Here is a 6,000-nt window from a genome sequence, read left to right on the forward strand (position 1 = left end):
TCAAAAGTGCATTTCAAAAGCAATTACTCAAGGAAATGCATGATGGGTTATCTTATGTTTGCCTGTGTTAATGTCATGTTGCCCAAAAAGGGGAGGAAATATAGCATTCATCACATTTATGCATTTATCAGATGCCCTTAGCCACACGTGACAGCTTACATCTGTGCACACAATACAGTTAATCAGCTGGGTTTTCACTGCAGCGATTGAGGCAAAGTACCTTTCTCAGGGGTACAATAGCTGTACCCCATCTTGGAATCCAGTAATCTCCGAGTTACAAGGCCAAGTTCCTAACTGTCTTTAACCTTGAGGAAGAGGACTGCTGGTTCCTGAGGGGCTTAGTTAGCAAAGGCTTGCATCTAGTGTGTAGGCAAAGCCCCATAGACACGGGTTTGAACCTTGGCTGTGATGTCAGCTGACCACGAGGAGGACCAACCGGGTGTTCCGAGAGACGAAGGCGATTGGAGAGCCACAATCGGTGACATCTAAGAGGGGAAGGGAAACCATTTTAGTTTTCTTGTTTTTTTTTGTGTGATAGAAGCCATTGTTTAGCACACCGTGAGTCAAGACCAGACCGGCGGCGAAGGCAAGAACAAGAGGAAAGATTCCAGAGACGAAGCGCACCGACGCGCATCCCTGAATGTTTATGTCACGCAATTAACACGTCCTCCTCTCCCAGCCATCGGGCCCACCTTATTTCCGTCGCAGGCGCGTGAATTAAACAGTGTGAAAGCTCATTTCTCATGATGTGTGGGGACGTGGCGGGCGTTCGCCGGCGACCACCGCGACGAGCCGCCTCCCCGTGACATCGCCGGGGCACAGGTGACGCGGGACGCCCACGTGCTCATCTGGCACTCCGGCGTCTCGGCGAAGACTCGCTCCACGCCATCAGGGAGGTGAGCCCGCTCGGCAATATCTGCTTTCCTGGAAAATTAATGGCGAACCCTCCCAAGTCGTGACTTCCTGGATGGCTCTGGCTGATACCGGAAGGTTGTTGTTTTATTATTCCAGTTAAGAAAGGATCTTCATTTGTGGATAGTCATTCGGGTTCGTTTTACTGGGAAACCTAGCATCAAATCTAGAGTCTGGACACTTCCTGTCAGAACAACCTTAAAGTGTAATTTGCATATCCACAGTGGTTTTTATGACTAGATGACAACCATCAGGGGATCTTCTCAGCAAGTTTGCAGGTGACATGCCTGGACTATTTTAATCTGACTTTTGACTCAGCGTAGCATTTGGGGAGTTTTATATTTCATTAAAAATTCCATAAAAATTTCCCCAATTCAATTATTTCATAACCAAAATAGGTTTCTAAATGTCCCTAAACCGTGCGTGTTCGCTGGGACGGCTCCACAGGCTGCAGGCTGCTGACACTTTTGCTAAAGTTAGAGGAGCCGCGCCTGGCGCTCACCCAGAGAGCATATTGTGTTCTGAGTTCTGAGTGATGGGCGAGGGACTGATCTGCCCTGCTCCAAACGCAGGCCCGGTCTCCCTGCCCGGGCTGATCAATCGACAGCTCCGTCCCGGGCAGGAGCGAAGTTTTCCTCTCCTTCACCGCTCCTGACATCGCCTGCACTTCTTGACAGAGCGCGGGGCGATCTTTGCGGGCGCGGGCCGGCGCGGGCCGACGCTAACTCAGACGCGCCGGTGATTTGTTCCGCGGAGCGGACGCGCGGAGGAGCACGCCCGGGCGAAGCTGACAGCGGAGACGGGGACAAAGCGACGGCGCCACTCCCCCCGCCATCTGCCGCCGCGGCGGAACGCTCCTCCCGCTCCGCCCGCTCCTGACGACGGGGAACACGGCGCGTCCTCCGACCTCCAGCGCGGGGGGCGGCCCGGAAGCCGAGCTCCCGCCGAAGAGCTGGGCGAGTTCCCGCGGCGGGAGAAGGTTCCGGGCGTGCCGGACCCGCTCTGTAGACCCCCTCCGACTCTGACTCTGGCTCTGTAGACCCCCTCTGACTCAGATTAATTTTGCTGCCTCTGAGCCCCCCGCTCCTCACACTGCGCTGGCACCGGTTCCGTTTACAGCACCGTCATCACAAACTACAGAACAGCGCGGCTTGTGTTCATGAGCGCTGGAACTCCCACTCTATATATCACCTGCTGCTCAAGGAGCCAGCAGGAAGCAGAGCAATATAGTGTTAGCAGCCCCCCTGAGCGCACATGCACACACATACGAACACATGCACACATATGCATGCACACACACACACGCACACACACACACATACGAACACATGCACACATATGCATGCACACACACACACACACACGCACTCACACACGCGCACATGCACACACATACGAACACATGCACACATATGCATGCACACACACACACGCACACACACACACATACGAATACATGCACACATATGCACGCACACACAGACACGCACACACACACACATACGAACACGTGCACACATATGCATGCACACACACACGCGCACACACACATACGAACACATGCACACATATGCATGCACACACAGACACACACACACACACAAACATACTCAGGCGCGCACATATGCACACACACACACACACACACACACACAGCCACACACCAGTATGTTCACACGCGTGCGCATGCACAGACACGCGGTCTCTTTGTATGTGCTAAAGCCTGGGCTCACGCTGTTTATTTCCCTCCTACATTACGAGCGCTGGACACGGAGAAACACTCGATAGAGTTCAGTCTCTTTTCTCTTTTTCTCATCAGGAACTCGGCAGTCAGAGCCATTAAGCAGGTGTCACTGCCTGTCATCACTCTCATGTCCCCCTCTTTCTCCGCCTCTCCATCAGTCCCCGCGTCGTCTGCGGCTCGGGTTCGAGCCGTGCAGGCGGGGGTCTCACGCCTTGTCACCCCGGCGCCCCTCCCCTCCGCTCTGCTCTCTCTCAGCTCACGCAAACGGGGGCAAATACACGGCGAGCCTGCGCCTTGTTTACACCACAAACTGCCACCAATTACAGCGCACTGACACCAGAGCTGGTGCTAACCCTGCCTCCTGCAATCCAGCGCGCTGCTCACACCTCCCTCTTCCCCACAGCACGGAGAGAGAGAGAGAGAGGGGGAGAGGGGGAGACAGAAAGAGAGAGAGGGACAGAGGGAGGGAGAGAGAGATAGAGAGAGAGGGTGAGAGAGGAGAGAGAGAGAGGGAGAGAGAGAGAGAGAGAGAGAGAGGGACAGAGGGAGGGTGAGAGAGATAGAGAGAGAGGGAGAGAGAGAGAGAGAGAGACAGAGAGAGAGGGTGAGAGAGAGAGAGAGAGGGGGAGAGGGGGAGACAGAAAGAGAGAGAGAGACTTCACCCTGGCCGTCAGCGCCAGATTGAGCCGCACGCCCTGCTTGCGGGCAACAAGTCGGGGTGATTAATGGGGTGCCGGGGCAGAGAGACGCCTGGACACGCCCAGTGACTTATAGCCCCAAACGTACCGGGACCGAGCGGAGCAGCAGCAGCAGCGGCGGCCGGCACCGCACTGGAAACACAAGGCCCTCACCTGGAGAGAGTGGCCAGCACTCGAGCTCATTAGCCAAACATTATCTCCCCTGTGAAGGACAGCTGTGTGTGTGTGTGGGTGTGCGCGTGTTTGTGTAAGTGTGTGTGTGTGTGTGTGAGTCGGTGTGTGTGTGTGTGTGAGTGTGTGTAAGTGTGTGTAGGTGTGTGGGTGTGTTTGCTTGTTTGTGTGTGTATGTGTGTTTGGTGTGTGTGTGTTTGTGTTAGTGTGTGTGGGAGTGTGTTTGTGTGTATGTGTGATAAAGCATTGTGCGAGCCTGTGACTGAGAGAGACAGAGCAACAGAGAGAGAGAGAGAGAGAGAAAGAGAGAAGGGAGGTCTGGCGGTGTGTGCTCTGTGTGTGTGCATGACTGAGTGTGTTAATGAACTGACCTGCTCCATCTCCCTGCTGTCCCCTGCTGCCTGGCCTAAGATGGAGGCTGATTTCCGTAAATATCTTGGGAGGCGCCCGGCGGGTCTACCTTTCCCGCCATCCTCTCGCGCGTTCTGTCAGAGGACGCAGCCTTGACTTTGCTTCGGCCCTGCAAAGACACAAAGGCACTTTGACAAATGCCCATCACTATTACAGCCCTGAGCATTTTCTCACATTGTAATGGCTCCTTCTAGCCCTAGACAAGACAACTCAGGCAGTATTTTATTTTAAATCAGTCCCCGCACACAGGTAACATGTTAGAGGCTGCAGGTCAAAAGAAAGAGGTTAAGAGATCCCCAGCCCACTGGATAGCTAGACCAGTCTCGATTCTCAGTAAAAAAAGTAAAAAGAATATTCATTCATGAGGATGTTTTATGAATGGTTCGGAAAGAAAAGCAATTACCGTCTTCCCTTCAAATGTGCAGTACACAGTTCACAGACGCTGTAGGGGGAGATGCAAGTGGGGGTCCAGGATTAGAGGGGTTTCTCACACACCAGCTCCTGCATAAGCAAAGTGGGCCTTTTCAGAAATTTCTCAGGTACAAAGTCCTGCTCTACATTTCTAAAGGAGCAATATTCAATGTTTTTTTTTTTTTTGTTTGTTTGTTTTTGCCTACGAGGGGTCCTCAAAAACTATTTGTGTCCTTTTCGGATGTAGTTTCTGAATAATGGGCTTTCAGTGGACACCACAGTTCTTTATTTAAAGGAAAGTAAGAGTGCAGTACATTTTTATTTAAAGTCTGAAGTACAGTATCACACATACACGTACACACACACAGAGCTGGAAGAAAAAAACAAAAGCAAACAGAAAGCGTAGCGTAGACAAAAACTTTTTTTTGTTTCCGATCTCGAGTGGACGTATTCCGTGGCGGCCGTGTCACATTTGTCACGGCTGAGCAGACGCACGCCGGGATCCTCTCAGCTGCTCGGGGCGGGCGACCCCGCGGCGGCGCGGGGCGAAGCCCGGGCGTCCCGTGGAGCTTACGAGCGGCCGACGCAGCTCTTTCCCTTTGTTAAATCTTAATGGTCGCTGGCCCAATTCCCCGCGAACATGCCTCAGCCAAGTCCCCCCACCCCCCACACACACACTTCTTTATCTGATATATTCAGCTCTCTCCTGTTCCTAATAAGTGACACGGGGAGAGCCCCATTGTGTACTTGGGGAGACTCTTCTTTATGCAAGGCAGCTGAAACGCGGGGGGAAATTGGCCCGCTCCATCATCGCCCGACGAGGAGGCACAGGTGACACTCTGATCAGGTGCACATGCATAATCGTCTCCAAAAATAATCGCTGTTTTGAATAATTCCCCCCACCCGACAAAAAAAAAAGAAAAAAAAAAAATCTTGCAGCTTCAACTTATTCTGGGTTGGTGTCTCATAAATCTTTTCCGGTGAATGTAAATCAGGGAACCGGAGAGAGAGCGGGAAGCTCGGGGGCTCTGCGGAGCCCTGTTGGAGTTCTTCTCTCTCCCTCTTCCCTTTCTTTTTTCTACTTTATACAGATGAGCTGCTCGCTCCTTCGTTCAGGCTAGGGGGAAGAAAAAGGAAGAGATTTCGAATCCATCCAGGAGGTGGTTTCGAATCCTCCAGTCGGTTTCGGCTTTATCTGTTTCCCGCCGTTCGCTGATAGCGAGGGGCACCGGGGAAAATGGGGTGCGTCTGCGTGAAAGCGTTTGTATTAAGAAGGGAATTACATTTATATATAAACAGATTGTGAAAACGCTTCTTGTATATTCAGCCCTCCTTTAACACACTTGTGCGGTTATCGTGTACATTCGGTTTTGCGTAGCGCGCGTTTCGCTCGACTCGAACGCTGATTACGACAGAGGCATTACTTAGGCCTAAATCTGCATCGCATTGTGCGCGAGATGTGTAATTGTGAGCCATTTCGCCGTGCAAACTTGTTTAAAGCTGTCATTAGAGGAATGCAATATTCGTCGCGCCTGAAGTCGACGGCGGGAAAATTGCTACGTAGCCGCATGAGCGAGAAGCTCCGAAAAACAATAGATGTTCCCAAGCAGATATTTTGTTAGGCTGGGTGGCTTAATTCCAGGCTGCTTTGGT

Source organism: Anguilla rostrata, chromosome 18, assembly GCF_018555375.3.
Source record: "Anguilla rostrata isolate EN2019 chromosome 18, ASM1855537v3, whole genome shotgun sequence".
Lineage (NCBI taxonomy): Eukaryota > Metazoa > Chordata > Actinopteri > Anguilliformes > Anguillidae > Anguilla > Anguilla rostrata.